General features: G+C 52.8%; 1 protein-coding gene across 27 annotated transcripts in view; it reads right to left on the bottom strand.

Annotated features, from left to right (window-relative positions):
- The window catches only part of JAKMIP3 (Janus kinase and microtubule interacting protein 3), a 93,083-nt gene that overhangs the window by 53,208 nt on the left and 17,603 nt on the right, over positions 1 to 22,272 (bottom strand). For 24 of the 27 annotated variants that reach the window (XM_044935510.2, XM_044935508.2, XM_044935509.2 and 21 more), the window contains exon 1: positions 15,880 to 18,677. The exons of 2 other annotated variants lie outside the window; for them this stretch is intronic. The gene's annotated coding sequence lies outside the window, so the exon portion shown is untranslated. Of the gene's footprint in view, positions 1 to 2,395; positions 5,280 to 15,879; positions 18,678 to 22,272 lie in introns of those variants that run through there. One more of the 27 variants, XM_044935501.2, reaches the window with a different exon arrangement.

Below are 22,272 nucleotides of genomic sequence, written 5' to 3'. Positions count from 1 at the left end.
CAGGCCTGGGGCAGCCCCCACTCCTCCTGTATCCCAGTGCCCAGCACCCAGTGTGAGACTGGGAGAGTCCACGAGCTTTGCCTGGATTAAAAGGCAGAGGGGTCCCGGGTTCTGCTCCCCTGCTGCCTGGCCCCCTCCCCCCGCCTGTCTCCTCACTGGCACAGAGACACAAGAGTGTCCCAAGGTGCCCCCAAGGCCTCCATCCTGTGCTTAGACACCTGCCCGGTGCACTGCTGAGGCTCTTCCAGGCCAGGTCTGGGAGCCCTGCAGGACCATGGGTTCCTACTGGCCTCCTGGAACTTCGGGTGAGGGGCTTGGCGGCCCCAGTCCTCAGCCCTCTGTGAGCAGGGGCCTGGCCCACAGTTGCCCTGCAGCATCCTCAGCTGCCTGGCCACCCTCCCTAGGACCCCTGTGGCCAAATCTGGTCTGTTCTCTGCAGCTGCCTTTAAGCAACAGTGACCAGACCCCCTCCCCAGCCCCAGAAACCCCCGCCGCCGTGTGTCCGCCTCAGATCACAGGGAATTCCGAGCCCCTGTGCAACTGGCTGGCTGCCGTCCACCCCAGCTAGCATTTCCTCAATGTTTTCTGAAAACAGGCGTGTTATGTTTTACTTATTTTAAAATGAAACTCCGTAGGCCTTTCCTGGACAGAGAGGCAGCCTCACCGACCATCTGAGAGGAGAGGAAGGGCAGGGTGAAATGAGCGAGAGGCCCGGGGCTGTGCCCACACTGGCCGGCAGCAGAGGGGTGCTCCCCGCTCCCCGCCCCCCCAGCCAGCCCGGCCCACCCATCCGCTGGCTTGTCCACAGTCCGCCCGCATTTCCTCCCACAGGCTCATACGGACAGCATGGATCGGGCTGCCTGGTACCCCTGCCTGCCGCCTGGACCCTGGGGCGCTGAGCAGCCTCTACCCAGGCCCTGGCCTCCCGGCACCGATAGCTTTCATTCGATAAAATAACAGGCCTCGAGCCCCTGGCCCGGCAGCCCCCTAAAGGCGAGATCCTGCCTTTCCCAGCATGCATTTGGGCACAAACAGCAAGTGTGTTGAAGTCACTATTTATGGGAATGAGTGTGGACAGACGAACTCTCCCCAGAGCCCGCTGGGAGCGTGCGGGGTGTCCCAGACGTCCACCCCGGGGCAGGGACTCCAGGGCCCGGCCTACCCCTGGCTGTGCCCCCGGGGGAGCTTGATGGGATGATTCCCAGAGAGCAGTGTGGGGGTCGCCCCTCCCCACGCCCTACTTGCACTGAGCGCGTGCGCTGAGCCTTTGGCTGGAGCGCCGCCCCGGCTCGCCCACATCCCAGCAGACAGCGCCCACACCAGTGACTAGGAGGCTGCTTGTGCCTGGGGGCTCCGGGGCCCCTGGCCCACGTCACGTGTTCCTCTGCACCCGCGGCCTGGCGCTCACACACCCACACCCGGTGAAGTGCCAGCTGCCACGGTCACCTCGTCTCCCGGACGCCGTGACGCTCCCACGTCCTTCCTGTTACCCGGGAGATGGACGGGGTGGGCGGAGGGCAGACAGAGGCCTTGGGAGCGCGAGGTCCCAGCGGGCACCACGGAGCCTCCCCCTTGGGGATGCCAGGAGCTCTGGCTCCCGCGCGGCAACCTGGGTGGTGCCCAGGGCTGTGGCACACTCTCTGAAGAGCCCCGAGCTTGGCCAGTGGGGTTCAGGCCTGAGCAGGATCCCGGGTGGGGGTGGGGCTCTGCTGGACAGAGCCCTCGGGACCACTCCCGGGGTCACCCGGGTCAGCGCGGGGGCTGGAGCCAGCGGGGTCGGCCCCTCCGCTTTCCCGAGGGTCTCCTGTGGCCGAGACCCTCCGGCCCGCCTCTGAAGCCCACGCCGCCCATCCCGGACGGCCCCTCACGGATCCTGCGGGGACGGCAGGGCACAGAGCCCCAGCGCTGAGTGGTCAGGGTAGGGGCGGGGGTGCAGCAGCAGCTTGTGACCTGTGGTTCACGAGCACAGGGGCTCCCCGCCTCCCGCCTCCACCACCTCCCCACCACCGGGGCCACGCTCGCACCGCCCTCCCAGCACCCACCCCTTCTCCTGTGCAGCCCTGCACGCGCCTCCCTGGCTTGACCCCCCTCTGGCTGGCCTCACTAACTCCCAGGAGGCCCCGCTGACCTAGGGGCCCAGCGCACGGCAGGCCCTCGGTCTCCGGGGAAGGCCCGGTTCCCTGGGAGCAGGGCTGAGTCAGATCGGGCCGCGCCAGGTGGACGGAGCCGACCTTCCACTTGGAGCCACCGCCCACGCAGTCTGAACCTCAATGCAGAACAGACTCAAGTCAGGCCTCCGGCGGCCTGCTCATGAGGCTGGAGGTCGGGGGTTGAGGTGCTGGTGGGAAGGGGCTGTGGGGCACGACCCGGAGGCAGCCCCCCGATGAGGACGCACCTGAGCACCTCCGCACGCCGTTTGTGGTGAGAGCTTGCCTCGCTGTGCCGGCGCCTTGGTCCTGAGGTTGAATCAGACCCTCCGCAGCCAGCGTGACCTCTGCGCAGGAAGCCCAGGGACAGGAGGAGGGTGGGCGTCTTGCTGGGTCCTCTCACTCTCCCCGCGCCAGACCGGCACCCACATGAGGCCCCAGCCAACCGTGTGTGCCCCGCTTTGGTCGGAAGTCCTTAAATGATCAGGTCGATGGTGCAGTCTGCCCACTCCCATCTCAGGGTCTCCAAGGAGGTAATAAAGCAAGCAGAAGAGTGCCCCTCGGGTCTCTGAGTGAGTTGTTTTGTGTTCGGAGGGTTTAGAGCGAGACACAGCTTGCGGCCCAGGGCATGTTGGCACCACGGTTGGGTCACCTTGGAGGCTGGTCTGGACACCTCACCCCACCTCAGTCCTGCTGGCCTCCATCCAGTTTTCTCCACGTGGAGCCCACGGGCTGGTGCACTGCCCCCAGCATGCAGGTAGAAGGAAGCCGCCAACACACAGGTATCACCAGGGTGACGCCCCAGCAAGGGGTGAGTGAGCAGGGTCACAAAGGGGCTTCGACCTTGCAGAGCTGGTCATGTTTGCCCAGATGCTCTCTGGGTTAAGAGGCTGACCCACAGCCAGCAAAGGATGCGTCTGATGCTTCTGGTCTGGTCAGTTTTGTGCAAACCCAAGGCCATGGTGGGGGAGGGGGGGAACGCTCCCTGTCATATCCCACAGGGACCCCTTAAGTACAGGCCATCGGACAAATGCCCAGAGGAGGGGGAAGGTCCAGCCGTGACGGCAGTGGGCAGTCATGTGGGCTATAGGCTGTGGGGAGCTCAGACCCAGGTGGAGGTGGTTCCAAGGCACCTCTTCCTCCCAACTTCAGACACACTAGTTCTGGAGCACAGTCTTTCAGGAAACTCACAGCACGGAGCATCTGCCCAGAGGAACACACGTCCTACTGGACACGGCCCGTTAGGGCTGGTGCACTCCTGCGGCGAGGCCCTCACTGGTAACGGCAAGACTCTCGCTGCAAATCCGATGAAACAGGTGCGGAACAGGCTCGTTTGAGTGCGCTAGGCTGACCTGACACTTTGAAATACATGTGGTGTTTTAATGAGTCTCTGGAGAGAGATTAGAATTCTTGAGGGTTTGGGCTGTGACCTCTATTTCTAACCACAGCGTTCTCAAAGAAGTCACACATGTGCTGATCTTGTGCACACCCCAATTGGAAGTAGAGTTGAAGAAAATGGGGTGGCAGCCTTTGACAGGAAGGGAAGGAAAGGGGACTTTCCAGTTCGCTCTTCGGGTTCTGGCGAGAGCGGCAGTGGAGAGCAGGAGGAGCCGGGTGCGGCCTGCCTGCGGGAGGGTGGTCCCTTTTCTCTGTCCACTTGCCAGGCACACGACCTCCCAGCGGTTTCTAGAAGGTTGTTCTCAAGCCCCCAAAGCATGAGCCTCGTGCAAGAAAGCCTATTAAACAGATCCAGGCTCTCCAGGAGGAAGAAGGCCCAGGGGTCCACCTGGCGGGCCGAGACCCTGCTCCTGGTCATCAGCAGGGAGGGGATCCAGCTCCAGGGGAGGAGCTCTGGGGAAGGAGCCCCCCTCACCCCAAATGTCCCATGTGGGGTCAGAGGTCATGGGAGAGGAAGAGCCGGATGGGGGCTCCAGGTGGGCGACCGCAGGCCCAGTGAGACAGTCAGCCCATCTGAGCCTGAGAGCGGGGACTTCTCCAGGATGGGACGTCCGCCCACGGTGACCATCACACCAGACAGTGAAGATCCTCTGATGGAGAAGACACCAGGGCTTCTCATGACACCCGCGGTTCTCGTCCACAAGACCTCTGCCATGACTTCAACACTATCATATTTTGATCCATCAAGTTGGCTGTGAGTCATCACTCCTAGTCTACAGAACTGAATCCACCCCACAGTCCCTCTGTGTTGAAGGGAGACGTGTGTGATTCAGGCTGCAGCTCTGACTCACCTGTGAATGAGTTAAAGGCTGAAGTTTCCTAGAGGTGCTGTGATTTATTCTCAAATAAACTTCAAGATTGGAGAAGGCGATGGCACCCTACTCCAGTACTCTTGCCTGGAAACTCCCATGGACGGAGGAGCCTGGTAGGCTGCAGATCCATGTGTCGATTCAGACGCAGCCTTGTGAGCTGGTACAGGGAGATCCTGGTGTACCCCCATGCAGTTCCCACAGGAGAAGCATCTTGAGACACTAGGAATCATGACCAAGACGCTGGCTTCCGGAACGTCAGCAAAGAGACTGTCCTGACTCCATCTCCGCCCCTACCTTCATCCCCGCCTCAGCCCCTGGCAACCACAAATCTGCCCTCCATTTCTGTAACCTTGTCATTTCAAGAGTGTTATAGAAATGAAGTCATACAGCAGGACCTTTTGGAACCAGTATTCCTCACTCAGTGCGGTTCTGGAGATCCATCCAGGTTGTGTGCGCAGAGTTCATGCTCATTCGTGTCCACTGCTGTGGGTATAGTGCTCACAGTATGGACACGTCATCCACTCACCCTCTGAGGACAACTGGGTGGTTATCACAGATCACGCTGCTGTAAATGTTCATGTCCAGGTTGTTGTGTGAACCTAGGTCTTCATTTCTCTGACACAAATGCCTAGAAGTGCAATTTCTGGTCAGGCACAGTTGAACGTGTAGTTATTTAAGAAATGGCAAACTGCTTTCCAGAGAGGCTGCACCATATGACCCTCCCACCACCAGCGTGTGAGGGATCCCGTTTCTCAGCATCCTTGCCAGCATTTGGTGTTGCTGCTTTTTTTTATTTTAGCCATTCTGATACGTGGTATCTCATTGCAGTTTTATTTCTTTTAACTTTTTAAACTGAAGTATAGTTGATTTACAATGTTGTGTTAATTTCTGCCGTAAGCAAAGTGACTCAGTTTTTTATATATATATATTTTAAAATACATAGATGCGTTCTTTTTCATATTCTTTTCCATCATGGTTTATCACAGGGTATTGAATGTAGTTCCCTGTGCTCTGTAGTAGGACTTTGTTATTTATCCATCCTACATGGAATAGTTTGCGTTTGCTAATCCCAGACTCCCTGTCTGTCCCTCCTCTCCTTTTCTCTCTGTTTCTGTTCCTTAGATATGTTCGTTTGAGCCATATTTTATATTCCACATATAAGAGATATCACATTGCTTTTTGTCATTTTCTAATTTACTTCATTTACCATGATAATCTCTCAGCCCATCTATTTGCTGCAAATGGCATGATTTCCTGCTGTTTTGTGGTTGAGTAATGTTCCAGTGTATATATGCATCACATTTTCTTTATCTATTCATCTGCTGATGGACACTTAGGCAGAGTCCACGTCTTGACTACTGTGAATAGTCCTGCTATGGACACTGGGGTGCGTATATCTTTTGAATTATAGCTTTGTCCAGATGTACGCCCAGGAGTGGGATTGTTGGATCATATGGTAATTCTATTTTTAGTTTTCTGATGAATCTTTACACCGTTGTCCATTGTGGCTGCACTAATTTTCATCTCCCGGCAGTGTAGGAGGGCTGCCTTTGCTCAACACTCTCTTTAGCATTTATTGTTTGTAGACTTTTTGATGACGGCCATTCTGATCAGTGTGAGGTGATAGCTCATTGTAGTTTTGACTTGCATTTCTCTACTGAGCATCTTTTCATGTGCCTATTGGCCATCTGTATGTCTTAGGAGAAATGTCTATTTAAGTCTTCTGCCCATAGTTTGGTTGGGTTGCTTATTTTTTGCTGTTTTGTTGAGCTGTATGAGCTGTTTGATATTTTGGAAATTAAGCTTTTGTTGGTTGCATTGTTTGCCAATATTTCCTTTGTTTATGGTTTCGTTTGCAGTGCAAAAGCTTGTAAATTTGCTAAGGTCCCACTAGTTTATTTTTGTTTTTATTTCCACTGCCTTGGGAGACTGACCTAGGAAAACATTGGTGCGATTTATGCCTTGCTGTGGCTTTAATCTGCATTTCCCTCCCCACCGCCGGCAGCCAGTGTCCTGTGCTTGTCTGCCATCTGTGCGCCCCCAGCGAGCTGTCTGCTGCTGACCCTCCAGCCAGAGGGGGCGGGCTCTTCTTGGGGCTGCTTCTGTCTGTGCCCGTCCATCCATCTGACTTGCTGGCCTCTTCAACTCCAACCCCAGGAGAAAACCCAGGGAGCTCACCGCTGTTTCTTCCTGGGTCTTGAGGTCCGTAGTTGCCCTACCTTCTTCACTCCACCTTTCAGTCTCTTTATATTTGTTTTAGACCAGTGTCCAGAGATTTTATTGTACTAACTGGAGGAACAGGGAAAAGTATGTCTGCTCTGTCTTCTGGAGGCAGAAGGCCACAACTTTATGATCAAAGAAAAAAAAATCTTAGACTTGTATTACCTACTATTTCAGTTAGAATTTAAATCATAAGCGTGATTTAAAACTTGCTGGCTCAAGTCTCAGGATCAAAGACAGACATACTAAATGATTGTAGGGAATTCCCTGCAGGTCCAGTGATTGGGACTCTGGTTTCACTGCTAAGGGCCCAGGTTCAGTCCCTGGTTGGAGGACTAAGATCCTGCAAACCATGTACTGAGTGGCCAGATTTAAATGAATAAATGAATGGTGGCAGACACCACCCACCTATTTGAGCAAAGGGTCCCCAGCACTGCCCTCAAGTGAGCGGCTCTGGGAGATGCGTGGTGTGTGAGCCTCTCTGACTCAGTCCTGGGAGGATGCCCCTCCTGAGACACAGGGGCTGCAGCAGCTACGCCTTTGCAAAGTGAACCACTGAGCTTCCTCAGGTGTCAGCACCAGAGTTTTGAAAAGAACAGAAGTAAGTTTATGCATAGTTTTGCTTCTGCCAAACCCGTCACCTGGCCAGTCAGCGTTTAAAAATGGAGATGTCTAACAACCAGATTTCCAAGAGAGACTCTTGGGATCACCAGCCAAAGCCCCGGTTATTCAGATGAGGAAACCGGGGTCTGGAGGGGGCGTGTCCCCCGAGGAGAGCCAGCTCCAGACCTACCCCACCCCTCCGCCCACGGCAGGCGGCACCACGTAGGCTGGTGGGGTCCCCTCAGGGGCTTGTGATTGGAGGCAGCAGGAGAGATTCCAGAGGGCGACCTCTGGACTGAGCCAAACAGGCCCAGCCTGAAAGTCACTCTGTGTTTCTGACTCAGGAAGCTCAAAGGAACACCTCAAGAATGGTGTTCTTGAACGGTGCCCAGAACTGTGCTCAAATACATTTAAAGGAATACAAAGAATTCAGCCCAACAATATAAAATCACAATGTCTGGCATTCAATCAAATGTTTCCAGACCTGAAAAGAAGTAGGGAAACGGGCGCCCTAATGAGAGGAAAAGAACACCGAGCAGTGGAAAGAAATGCAGGCACGAGGCACACGCGGGGGTTAGCAGACCAGGATATAAGCACAGCCAGAGCTCATAAAGCCACAATTCCCACAACACAGGGGAAACAGCAGCCTGTCAAGAAGAGACAGAGAATAAATTCCAAAGACCCACATCAATAATATAGAGGTTAAAATACCATGTCTGAGACCAAAAAATACAGTGTGTGGTATTAACAGCAGAATTGTCCATCCCAAACGAGAGGTTCTAAACTTTAAATGTAGCACCAGACATCGTCTGAACTAGAACAGTGATTGGAGACCCACCGCCATTTGTTTCAAAAATACGCCAACAACCACTTCTTTAGTAAAATCTTCACATTATTCCTCTTCCCTTTGAAATTCTACCAACCACACAGATTAAGGTTATATATCACCCCCATTAGGATACTTTTTTTTTTTATTGAAGGCTTCCACTGATCACCCTATCACATCTTTACAGGACAAGAAAATGCATGTAAACGGAAATTTACAGTTTTCACTGTGACCTTCAGCGCTGAGGTTATAAAAATGTCTTCCAGATTGAGTTATCATTGCAATTATTATTGCTCTATACTGGTTCAAATAGTACAAATATATTACAAATTCTGATAAATTATTAAGAAGTAAAATTGTATGAGAAATACATCTCTGAATAAGCTGAAGGGGCTGGCGATCTGAGTGCTTTAGTTAAACTTCCTCTCCTCCCTGGGTTTGGTGCCCCAGAGCTCTCCACTTGCGGAAGGCGGGGCCTGCCTTGCTTTGCAGGGGCCAGGAGGTGAGGAGGGGGCTGTGGGCAGCCCCCACCCCAGAAAGCCTTCTAAGTGTGCACAGTTGCTGCAGCGGTCACTGCTCGAAGACCACCGTCCCCCCCGATGCACAACCAAACCAGCGGGCCTGTGGGCATCACGGGGGCATCACAGCACCCGGGCCTGCCGGGGGCCTCCTGTCCTGACCCTGCCCTGGGTGCTGATCCTGGACGGTCCCAGGAAGGGCACCCAGAGTTTCCGAAAGCCCAGGACAGGCTGCCCAGGAGGGGAGGGCCTGGGCCCTAGAGGGGAGCAGGGGCTGCAAGGAAGAAGAGGCTCTGGGAGGACCTGCCGGACGACACCTGGCTCAGGCCCCAGGGCAGAGGCCTGGCCACGTTCTGCGCTTGCCTCCACCGAGGCCCCGCAGAGGTTGCACGGATCCTGGAGCGAGGGACGGATCCCGCCACTGCGTGCTGACGGTTCTGACTGATCTGCCCCGGACCAGCTTGAAATGGGCCTGGGAGGGATGAGGCAAATACTTCTCTAATGGGAAAACAGTCTCTTTAGTCTAAATTACACAGTTTTACTAAGCAGGAAACACCCAGCCTCATTAATGGCCAGACGAGTGAAAAACATCACACAGCTCAGAAAGAGGCCCCGTGTTAACATCTAAGGATAGAAAGCATCATAGTCACCAGCAAGGGGAGAGGACCACTCACAAGCACCGGGGTGATTAACTGGCCAATCGTGAAGGAGAAATAAACCTGTGGAACACTGCCTTTCTGACATGAAATTCTAAATGGATTAAGAGAATTAAAGGCAAAAAACCAAATCACTAAAACTATTGGGGAGATGCAGAAAGGAGCATTTCTGAAGTCTCTGGAGAGAGGATTTTTTAGGCTTAAAGGAGATAAAAGGAACCCACAGGAGGCAAGATCAATAGATTCCACCACACAAAAATCTTCACCTCACTTTATCACCAGTGAGATGCAGTTAAGAAGCTAAAAACATGTGGAAACATCATTTGCAATAAATTCAACAACAAAGCTAGTGTCTTTACTATATTAAGAGATTGTGAAACTCAACAGTAACACTAAGATCTCACAAGATAAACAGGTAACTATCAAAAGACATAACTGGCCAAAAAAGGAACGAAGAGTGATTTTTAAAACATAGGAGAAAATTGCCTCCGCTTAAGATGTGGAAAGTCATGAGAAAATGTCCCTCCTGTCTTGAAAAATGACAAAGGGCCACATAATCTGCCAAATCATATGTTTCTTTGGGCCCAGGAAGAGTCGGGTCCCGAGAGAACCAAAGGGTGACAAGCCGGTCCCAGGGGACCCGGGCGCCTGAGCTGGCTCACCGTGGGCAGAGCTCAGGGGAAGAACTCAGCTCCAACTGCAGCTCGTCTCTGTGGGCTGGATGAGGGCCTGCAACCAGCCTGGAGTCACTGGACCCGGATGCGAGGCAGGTGAAGGGCAGGACGGATGCCCCACCTCCAGCCCCTTCTCACAGGCACTGGGAGAAGACCAGCAAGCCCTCTAGTCCTCAGGGTTTCGGGGACAGGGTGGGAGGAAACCCCTGCTTCCTCCTGCCCTGGGGTAGGAGTGGAGGGCCCTGGGGAGGGAGACGGAGGCCCTGGGGGTCGGGATCCTGCAGGGATGCAAGCAGAGCTGGGGGATGGGGAAGGGGCGGGAAGGCTGAGAAGAACCCCCAGGCACACAGGCCTTAACTCCTAAGCCTGGACCAGAAGAATGAGTCCCCCTCCCCCAGATGAGCCTGCACAGGTACAAGCAGCAGCGATCCAGGGCTGGGCAACGAGCCCCGCTTCAGAGAGAGGCTCTTTCAAGATGTCAGTAGGCACAGCGTCAGACACCAAGGGCGGAGCAGGAACACACAGTAACTACCCCTCCTGGCCCTGGGCACCACGCTGCACGGCAGCTCGAGGCCAGCATGGCTGGGGGGTAATGCACCCTGACCCACTTCCCTGCTGCCGGGGTCCCTCAAACCCACACACTAACCCACAAAGACAGGTGCCCATTTCTGGCATATACGTTCCCTCAGTCTCCACTGTTCTTCCACAGACAATGCCTGACATTCAACAAGAAATTATGAGACTCAGAAAAAAGCAAGCAAAACAATCCGTTGTCAACAAACACAGCAATCAGAACTAGATTCAGAGGTGCTACATTGTTGCAACTATCAGACAGAAAACTCAGGAATCAGAAGAAATAGTTACAATATTTGTACACTTAAAGCCCCAAGACATTCATGAGAGAAAGTTAAAGATCTAAATGGAGAGCTACACTCTAGTTTGTGGATCACAAAACTTAATATTGTTGTGATGTTAATTTCCCCCAAATTGAAATAGACGTCAAACGCAACCTCAAAATTCCAATGGACTTTGTTTGTAAACACTAAAACGCTGTTTCTAAAACAGATATGGAAAAAGTAAACGATCTACATTTGCAGTTTGGGAAAATCTAACGGGTAATTTTGGAAAATAACAGATTTGGAGTTGGAAATTATCACCGGGACTTCCAGGTTAAAGCTGCGGTAATGCGTGTATAATATGTGATGTCATACATGTGGGTAAAGCTGCGGTAATGCGTGTATAATATGTGATGTCACACATGTGGGTAAAGCTGCGGTAATGCGTGTATAATATGTGATGTCACACATGTGGGTAAAGCTGCGGTAATGCGTGTATAATGTGTGATGTCACACATGTGGGTAAAGCTGCGGTAATGCGTGTATAACGTGATGTCACACATGTGGGTAAAGCTGCGGTAATGCGTGTATAATGTGTGATGTCACACATGTGGGTAAAGCTGCGGTAATGCGTGTATAATACGTGATGTCACACATGTGGGTAAAGCTGCGGTAATGCGTGTATAATGTGATGTCACACATGTGGGTACGTTGTGCGCTGCTTGTGTCCTTTGCAGCGCTTTGTGCTGTAGCCCGAAAGGCTCCTCTGTGCATGGGACTCTCCAGGCAAGAACACTGGAGTGGGTCACCACACCCTCCTCCAGGGGACCTTCCTGACCCAGGGATCGAACCCGAGTCTCCTGTGTCTGCTGCATTGGCAGGCAGGTTCTTTACCCTTAGAGCCACCTGGGAGGCCCCCTATACATACATATGTACACATATAATATGAAATGATGTAATGTATGAGTAATGCATGATGCAAAGACGCACAGATTAGTGAAGCAGAAGCAAAAAAGAGCCCCTTGTAGTATCTGGCCAATTAATATTTGACAAAAGGCACAAGAATATTCAGTGGAGAAAAGACAGTCTTTTGAACAAATGGTGCTGTAACAGTTATGCATCTATATGCCAAAACAAACAAAAAAGGAAAAGAAAAAAAAAAGAAAAACCACAACCCCACAGCTAAGTTCATGTTTGGAAATCTAGTAGAAATAAATCATGGAACTAATGTGAAACTAAAACTATACAATTTCCAGATGAAAATAGATAAAAATTTCCAGGATCTTGGATTAGAAAAAAACATTCTTAGCAAAAAAAAAAAAAAAAAAGGCACAAATATCATATAAGAAAATGTTGAAAAATTAGACTTCATAAAAATTTAAAATTTGCCTTTGAAAGGTATGGTTAAGAAAATGAAGACAAGCCAAGGCTGGAAGAACATATTTACAAAATACACATCTGATAAAAGTCTTGTTTCCAGAATATATATATATATATATTTTATGTCTCAAAATTCATTAAGAAGAAGAAGACAACTAATCCAATTTAAAAACTAGCAAAATATTTTAAACATCTGTCACCAAACTGCTTCCCTGAAAGCTCCGTTGGTAAACAATCCACCTCCAATGCAGGAGACCCAGGCTGGATTCCTGGGTTGGGAAGATCCCCTGGAGAAGGGACAGGCTACCCACTCCAGTATTCTTGGGCTTCCCTTGTGGCTCAGCTGGTAAAGAATCCACCTGCAATGCAGGAGACCTGGGTTCAATCCCTGGGTTGGAAAGATCCCCTGGAGATGGGAAAGGCTACCCACTCCAGTATTCTGGCCTGGAGAATTCCATGGACTGTATTGTCCATGGTGTCACAAAGAGTCAGACACGACTGAGCGACTTTCACTTTCACTTTTCACTTTCACCAAAGCGAGTGAACAGATGGCAAATAAGTACTTAAGACGACATGGGCCTCCTCTCCTCAGGGACTCGCAGGTGAGGGCCAGCACTGCATGCCTGCCCCCACGGAGCGGCGGGTGATGGAGCCGGGGCCTCCCGCAGGTGCCGGCGGGCATGCACAAGGGTTCAGCCACTCTGGGCTTTGCAGCTGGGTCAGACGGGCGGGGACCGCCCCCCCCCGAGTCCCGCTGGGCCTGACTCCACGGACACCCGAGTGTGAGGGTCTCAGGGAGCACTTGCCGCGTGGAGAAGCGGCAGCAATGGGCTCGGCAGAGCCCCCAGACTCCACCCTCGCTTCCCAGCCCCACATCTGCTAAACGCCTCGGAAGGTCCTTCCAGCCTTGGGTTTTGCCTCTGTCCCACCCTGAGACCAGAGAAGGACACAGTCAAGCTTGCTATTTAATAAAACTCTGAGATGTGTGTATCAGCTGCCACGCTGGGCCTGCCCTCAGACGAACCTCAGACTAAACATGCGAGACCCTGACAAACGCCCCTTGGTGCTTTAGGAATAGTGCAACCCTTCCTGCACACAGTCCATCTCCAAAAGACGTAGGAGCCACAGAAAGGTCAGTCTGGGGGACCTCAGGGTGGACACGATGGGTTCTGAGGTCCTTCCTGTTCCCAGCCACCCCATAACCCAAGAGGGCGTGGGAGCTCGGGCGACCTCCAGCAGTGGATGGTGGGGGCACCTGCAGGAGATTCTTCTGGGGCGCTGCACAGACTCCTCCCAGGCCACATCCCCTCAGCCCCACCACCGCTGGGCTCTCACAGAGCTCTCCACATGCAGGAAGACCCAGGCAGCTCTTTGAAGCCAAAGCCACACTGGGCCAGCCCAGCACCTGCCGGCAGAGTCCTGGCAGAGGGCAGAGACACCTGACCTGGGGGCCGCATTCACCCAGAAGGGAGCAGGGGTACAGCTCCAATGTCAGAGCCGCCAGCCGCGGAGCACGGGGTCCCTGGGACCCACAGGGTCGCTTGGCCTCGAGCCTTCAGGACCTTCCAGCCGAGTCCCAGCCTCCAGGCTGCCTGGGACAGAGTCCCCAGCGTGGAATGCCTTCCCTCCCCAGGCGTGGGCCTGGCTCCACTCTGAGGCCAGGCTGCCTTCGACCCCGTCCTCGACCCCCTGCTTGCTGCCCCTGGTGTGGGTCCCCACGGCCCTCTCCCCACCTGTTAGCTGCACCACCAGAGGTGGCCTCCTCCTGAGGTGTCAAAGGGACAGCAAGCGCCAGCCCAGCACCCCAGGCCTTGGGAGGGCGGTGCAGGGCAGCCCTGGGCCCCGGCTCTGGAGCACAGCTCGTCATGGGCTGGGGACCACAGCCAGTGCCTCTGAGCCAGGAACCGCGCCCGCCAGGCTCAGGGAGGAAGACAGGGTGACATCCTCTAAGCAGCGGCATCCCGTCGCTGTGACCTGAGTCCGGGCTTTTCAGTCCCTTACTGGAGAGGGCCACTTTGGGGTCTGAGTGGAGAATTAACATCACCACCTACTCTATGTCCGGCTTGATCATCTGGAAACTAATGAACAGTGCTGTGTGCTCAGTCACTCAGTTGTGTCTGACTCCTCGCGACCCCAGGGACTGTAGCCCACCAGGCTCCTCAGTCCATGGGATTCTCCAGGCAGGAACACTGGAGTGGGTTGCCATGCCCTCCTCCAGGGGATCTTCCGGACCCAGGAACTGAACCCGAGTCTCTAATGTCTCCTGCATTGGCAGGTGGCTCCTTTACCACCAGCATCACCTGGGAAGTCTAAAGAGCAGTGAAAACCCACAAGGGGTGGGACTGCCCTGAATGGAAGCCCACAGTCCGATCAGCAGCGAGGGCATGTGTGGGCTCTCTGCTTGTCTCAGGGCACAGGTCCCTGGTATGGGGCTGATGCAGAGCTCATCCTGTCCCCTCCCTCCTGCCCCCAACCAGCTCCCCAGCCACAGGGCCACGGCCGATGGTCCCATGTTGTCAGGCAAGGTCTCCAGGTGGTGGGTCTGCCCAGCACTGTCTGCATGGGAACAGGACCCAGTCTGATGTGTGCGGCATTTGGATTTCATAAGCGAGCCCTCAAGTACTCCCAGAGCCGAGGATGGACGGCTCGGACACGCCTGCGCCGGCCCACGTGGCCCTTGACCTCTACCAGGCAGATGTTACCGACTTTCTGAAACCCCAGGGCAGCTCAGAGGCTGACCCCGGGTCGGTGGTGCCGTCAAGATGAACTGAAGTCTCACTGTGGCTGGCTTTACTCTCTGCTGTGCTACTCCCCGCCGGAACTCGGGGAGCACTGAGAACAGCCGGGCAAAGGCCCAGAGCCACCACGAGCATCCTCAAAACTGCAGCTCAGACCTGGGCTTTGCACCAACGGCAGAGTCAAAGGCAGCAGTGTCTGCAGCTGCTGTCCAAGTACACAGCTTCACAGCGAGCCCACTCACAATCCAACACGTGTCAGAATCATTTATGTTTGGCCTGTGACGGTCTTTCCACTGAGCCCGACCAGCTCCACTCAACTGCTGACGTTCTCTGCACTGGGGAGACCGAGGCACGCTCAACAACACCCGCTTCTTTCTAGGAAAAGTGCTGGAAATCAGGTAATAAGCTGCTGTCGGCCCCAAACACGTTGAGTCCCTTGCAGGAGAAAGGATGTCGATGGATAGACTGTGATTCTTGATTAAGTTTTAAAGAGAAGACCCCATCCCTCCACAGGGCAGACAGATGGCAAGGAGGGAGCCATAAACATGCCTGTTATTAAAAAAAAAAACAAAAACAAAAAACAAAACCTGGCCCAGGAGCCCCGCCTCAGACCACCCCACCCCCAGGAGGAGGGAGCCGGGTGCTCGCCACACCCAGCATGGAGACGCACAGCCCCCCACCCCACCCCCACCCCCATGGCTGCCCGGAGACCGCTCCGGCTTCGGCTTCGAGCAGGGATCCGCCAGCCTGCTCCCCAGGCCCAGCCCTCCCCCAGATGCCGCAGGAGCAGAGGGCGGGTGGGGCCCTCGTCCTCTGTGATGCCCTTTGCACACGTAAGACGACTATGTGGCCCCTGCCGCCGCCCCCCCCTCCCCAACCCCGGGAACTTTCCAGCTACATCCGTGTGCACGCTGAACACAGGAGCCAGCCCACACGGGAAACCCGTGCAGAAAGCCCTCAGCCCCACCTGAACACGCAAAGCCCCCGCAGGGCTCAAAGCGAAGCACTTACACCCGAGCCCCTCCGGTCTGCGGCCTCTCCTCCGCCTTCCTCTGACCCCGGGACGCTCTCTGCCGCCTGTGCAATCAGCTCCCCGGGTTCTGTGACTCAGCAAAACGCGGCTCCTCTTTTCAGATGGAATTTACCACGCTGACTACATCCAGGGGGAGGGACCAGCTCCTGTCGTTTCCAAGCAGGATCGCGAGCTCTCCGGAGCAGCTCGGAGGTGCTACAGGCAAACGGCGCTCCATTCAGAGGCTGCGGGGAGGAGGCGGTGGGCAAGCGCTGCCTGGCCTCCCCGCCGGCGGCTTCTCTGTGTTCACGCAGCCGGAACCCTAGACTCGGCAGGTCTGGCCACATCCTCCCGGGAACAGACGGTGACACTGGACAGCTCCTGCCACAGTGCTCCCCTCCGCGTCCAGCGCTCCGGGACAGCGCCCGCCCCCTTACCTTTAGAGAAACCCCCCTAGATTCCATGCAGCTGGAAGGTCAGTAACATGAATGGAGAAGGAAATGGCACCCACTCCAGTATTCTTGCCGGGGAAATCCCACAGACAGAGGAGCCTGGAAGACTGCAGTCCGTGGGGTCACGAGAGTTGGACACAACTTAGCAACCAAACAATAACAACACTATATGAATGAACTTCCAGCTTGAGGGTGCTCATGGTGAGGTGATAGGAGGGATTAGGATCCGTTAAGCTCTGCAGAATGAAAACACAGATGAGTCCAATGCAGCCAGGTCCACCCGTGCAACAGATGAGCACGCGGGCTTGCCCTCTCTCAGCCTGGCCGCGTTCCGTCAGGAACCCGACGGAAGCAAGGTGGTGCTCTAGGACAGGCAGGGCCTCAGGGCTGTCCGAGCTTCAGGGCACTCGGAGTCCAGCTGCTCTGACTGATCAAGGAGACAGGACTGGGCTGCCGGGGGCCTCACACCCTGCCCTGCAGGAAAGACCCTGCAGCCACTCTGGAGTCCAGGTGGGAAACCAAGGCACCAAGAACTCAGGTAATTTGCCCAGGTCACCCCGCTGGCAAGTGCTGGGGCCATGATCCAAGGTGGGCGTGGAGAGAGGAGGGCGGCCCTGGGGGCCAAGATCCAGACCCCACGCCTGCTGAGGGGCACACGGGGTCTGGACACAGGATCGCCCACTCTGTGGGGTCTGCTCAGGCCCAGCTCAGGGCAGCGTCCATCCAGGTGGGAGGCAGACCACACGTGCTTTAACTGGGAAATGGGACTTCGAAGAATACATCCTGAGGAAATGATAATGGTGCTTGTACAGATTTTATTTAACAAATACTTTCACAGAACTTAGCTGGTGCCAGGCACTTTAAATAGAACACAATTAGGGATGATTATGACAACGTTGCCCGTAACACACCAGAGAAACCTCAACGGAAGCCTCCTGAATGTCTGTGCCCAGTCGCTGAGTTGTATCTGACTCTTTGTGACCCTGTGGACTGTAGCCCGCCAGCCTCCTCTGTCCATGGAATTCTCTAGGCAAGAATACTGGAGTGGGTGCCATTTCCTCCTCCAGCGGATCTTCCTGAAAGTCCAACGACAGGTGATTTACATGAATCACGGATGGACATGGGCCACGATGCGGCGGCGCCACGCAGCACGGCTTGAGGCTCTGCACTGAAACAACACGCTGCTAAGTGTGTTAAAAGCCGGCTGTGAAAAGTGTATACAGTATGATCATGCTTCTGTTTTTAAAAATAAGCATGTGCATTAAAGAGAGACACATACAACAATGGAATAGAACAGAGAGCCCAGAAACAGGACAGAGAGCTCGAACACATGTTCAAACCACTTTTGACAAGGGTGCCAGCACCATCCATGGGAGAGAGGACAGTCTTTCCAACAAGCGGTGCCGGGAAAAACCGAGTATCCACGTGGGAGAGGATGAAGCTGGACCTCACCTCACACCATATGCAAAGATCAACTCAAAACGAAGGAAGGACCTAAACGTAAGATCTGAAACAATACAACCTTTAGAAGAAAATACAGGACACAAAGCTTCACAATGTTGGACCTAAAAGTGATTTCTCGGCTATCAGGTAACAGAAGGAAAAGTAGACAAATTGGACCCTCATGAACATTTTTTAGAATTTTGTGCATCAAATCACACTATCCACAGAGTAAAAAGGAAACCCCAGAATGGAAGAACATATTTGCAAATCATGTATCTGATGAAAGATTAGTATCTAGACTACATAGAGAACTCCTAAAACTCAACAACAAAAAAATAGCCAGACTGAAAAATGGACAAAGGTTTATAGTCTATGGGAACTTGAATAGAATTTGTACCCTGCTGTTGTGTGAAAATTGTATAAGTCTTAATTGTGTTGAACTGGTTCATAGTGCTTGTCAGCTGTATTATATCCCTCTACTTTTCTGTCTATTTATTCTATTAATTTTTGAGAGTTTGATATTGAAACTCTGACTGAAAATCATAGTTTATCTACTTAAAAAATTGTAATATACAGTGGAACTATATGTAACTTTGTTCTGTATTTTCAAAGTCTCCTGTAAATGTATTATTATACTTTAATAATTTAAAAGATGAAAAAATTAAAAATAAAAAAATTAAGAAAGAATGGGAAAGGGCTTGCATTTCTCTAAAGGTGGACAAACACCCAATAAGCCTGTGAAAGGATGCTCAGCGTCACTGCTTGTCAGGGAAAGGGAAAGCTGCTCAGTCGCGTCTGACTCTTTGTGACCTCTTGGGCTAACACAGTCCAGGGAATTCTCCAGGTCAGAATACTAGACTGAGTAGCCTTTATTTCTCCAGGGGATCTTCCCAACCCAGGGATTGAACCCCGGTCTCCCGATGCAGGCGGATTATTTACCAGCTGAGGCACAAGGGAAGGCCAAAAATACTGGAGTGGGTAGCCTATCCTTTGTCCAGCGGATCTTCCTGACCCAGGAGTCGAACTGGGTTATCCTGCTTTGCAGGCGGATTCTTAACCAACTGAGCTATCAGCAAAACCCAAGATATCACCCCACATCCATAAGGACGGATAGTACTGAAAAAAAAAAATAAAGCAATGAACAAGTGCTGGCAAGGATGTAGGGAAACTAGAACCCCTGAGCACTCATGGCAGAAATGTAAAACGACTCAGCAGCCAGAACACAGTATGATGGTTCCTCAAAGAAATAGAATTACCATGTGATCCAGCAATTACACTTCTAGGTATATACCCAAATGAACTGAATGCGGGGTCTTGAGATATTGTGTCTCTGTGTTCAGAGCAGCAAAATTCACAAGAGCGAAAAGGTGGAAATGCCCCCAGACGGATGAATGCATTAGCAAAGGGTGATGTGTACACACAACTGAATGTTATTCCACCTTCAAAAGGAAGGAAATGCTGCAGTATGCTACAGCGTGGATGAACCTTGAGCACATGATGCTAAGTGAGACCATCCAAACCCAACAGGACATGTCGCAGAATCTCACTCATATGAGGTCCCTAAAAGCAGTCAGGCTCAGAGAGCAAGTCCATGGGTCTCCAGGGGCTGGGAGGAGACGGGGGAGGAGCCACTGTTTCGTGGGAGTGGCTTTCATTTTGAGAGATGCAAAGGGTCATGCAGGTGAGGGTGGTGACTTGCACAACGAGGGCGTGTTTAATACCACTGAGCTGTGCACTTCCCTGGTGGCCCAGTGGTTAGGACGTGGTGCTTTCATTGCTGGGGTCTGATCCCTGGTCCGGAAACTAAGATCCTACAAGCCACGTGGTGTGGCCAGAAAATAAATGAAGTGGTTAAGATGGTAAAATTAATATTATATGCATTTTAACACAATAAAAACATGGGGGAAATGTGTGCATATATATATATTCGTGTGTGTTGAAGTCATAGAAAAATAAAAAGTCTGAAAGTGCACACACCAAAGCATGAAATGTCTCTCTAGAGGGTCAGGGGAGCTGATCTCAGGGGAGCTCACTTTTTGGATTGCATCTTCCCAAATTGTATGTAACTTTTAACAGTGAATATATGTTTATTTTTGGATTCAGAAAATATTGACTTTCATTTTCAAACACAGCTATACACGTGCTTTATGTCATGCAGCAAATTCGTCCCCTGCCCACAGTTCTCCTCCCGAACTCAGGGTGCGGGAACAAGGTCCTCCCCGAAGACCCCACGCTGACTGAGGGGTAAGGAGGGCGTTACTGAGGACCAATGAATTTATGAAACGTCAAGAGAGCTTTATTTAAACAGCACCTGTTTTTCTAATCCTGAAAGTAAAATGTGCTAATTATAGTGAATTTGGAAAGTAAAGGAACACACGAATAAGAAAATGACCGTCCTTCCTTGAGGAGCTGAACTTTGGTTGCTGGCTTCAACCCGGGCTCTTGGAGATTCCGGAAACTACGGCTGAGCATTCAGGACAGAACGTGAGGGGAGCACAGAGGGGCCGAGTGGCCGCAGGGCGCAGAGTCCAGCTCCTCTGAGTAAGACCTGAGGCCACGCAGCACCCAGCAAACCTGAGGCCCGAGGGCCTGACCGCCGGCTGCCCACCCGGCTTCCACATTTCCTCCCCAGGCCTGCGCTGCCTGCTCCGTGGGAGCGCTGGGCTGCTTCAGATTCTTCCCAATCTGGGCCCTGCCGTGCCGTCTGAGCTCCAGATGCCCCTCCTCCTGCCAGCACCTCTGTCCCACTGCCCGTCACGTTCAGAGCCAGCTCGTCTGCCAGCAACCCCCCCCCCCCCCGAGCCCACTGCATCTGCTGCAGCCCTGGCCGCCCAGCCGCCTGCTCCGGGGCCCCGCCCCCTCCCCCGACGCGAGTGCGCATCCGCAGTCACTGCTGCTCGTGTTGTGGAAAACAGAAATGGTGTCACATGGCTAGCATCCTTTTGCAATTTTCTTCCTTTCAATCAATGTAACTTCCTCCAGGCTTATACACACTGGGGCTTGTGAGTCTTCATTTGTTTTCACTGAATCCGCCATGTAGGAATAAAGCATATCACATACTCATCCCCACCCCACCCCTCAATGCAGAATAAACAGTCTGTTCTTCCAGAAAGTGCTACTGTGGACACCCTTGTGCACATCCGAGGCCCACCTGCTCGGAAGTCTTCTAGCAGGGGTGGGAGGGGGTGACCGGGGGAGCGGAGGCCCCCTGACTCACAGCTGAGAGGGTGTGAACCGCTCTTGGAGCAGCACCCAGACCACGTAAGATGACCATCTTCCGGGGCCTCACCGAGCTGACGACCACTCTGCGGGGCTGGCAGGAGAGCTTACCGTTGCCCTGCCTTGCGTTTCCCCAATACACACATGAGCTTGTCTTTGACGAGCCGATCGCAGGCCAGGTCTGTGCATCGTGGTCATCTGACCCTTCTTCCACGCTTTGTCTCTCCCGCGTCGGTCATCCTTCATTGCTTGGAGGGAGCCCATTACACACTCTGGTCAGTATCCTTTGTTGATGGTGTAATGTAACCAATGTATCTCTTTTTCCCACGATGTTTTTGCTTCTTGCTGAAGAAATGCTTTCCTAACGCATGAAGACGTCCTCCCAGGCTTCCTTCTGAACATCTCACCGACTTGCTTCTCACGGGGAAGCCCGCTGGGCACACCGTCCACTGCTGCTCTGATGGGTCGGCCTGGTCCACTCTGGCCTCTTGTGTCCGCAGACTCTCAGCGGCCTGTTCCCTTGTGCTGACCTCTTGGTTAATCTCTGCCCTGAAGCCCTTCTCCTCTGCCTTGTTGTTCTTCAAATTTGGCCTCTCTTGGCCATTTATTTCTCTTTGTTAATTTGTCCAGAGCAACGAAAACCTGGTTGGATTTTGGTTGAAATTACACTGAATTTATGGATTAACCGAGAGAGAATTAACACCTCTTTGACATTGACTCTTCTTCTACATGGACATAGTACAGTTCTCCACTTACTTAGAACTTTTAAAAATGTCTTTGTGGTGTCATTTTCTCTGAAAGGTTTTGCACAACTTTTGACACACTTACTCTTCATGCCAAGCGTTGGAAATGTCTGCTGCCCCACGAGAGGCATTTGCGTGTTACCATCCCTGCCATGCATCACCAGTGAGAAGGGGTGGATAGGAACACTGTGGATTTCTTTATATCCACCTTGTGCCAGCAACTCACTGAAATTCCTTTAGTTTCCACGGGAGGGCAGTTCTGTCTCTTCCTTTCCAATCTTCGTACTTCCAAGTGACTTCTCCTGTGTTCTTGTGCTGGGGGGAACCATCACACACTGTCGAGGAGAAGTAACGACATTAGCATCTTTGTCTCACATTCTTTCTTGAGGAGCAATGTCTGGTCTGTCATCGCAAACCACATTTGCTGAAGGATTTTGGAAGATTCCCTTTATCAGGTGAAACAGGGCATCTGTACTCCAAAATTTGCTAAGTGGACGGGTTTTAAATTTGCAGCGGGGTGCTGCACTTTATCAAA

The sequence above is a fragment of the Bubalus bubalis genome, chromosome 23, assembly GCF_019923935.1.
Source record: "Bubalus bubalis isolate 160015118507 breed Murrah chromosome 23, NDDB_SH_1, whole genome shotgun sequence".
NCBI lineage: Eukaryota > Metazoa > Chordata > Mammalia > Artiodactyla > Bovidae > Bubalus > Bubalus bubalis.
Note: the sequence above shows the minus strand (reverse complement) of the source record. Positions and strands in the feature narration are given on the sequence as shown.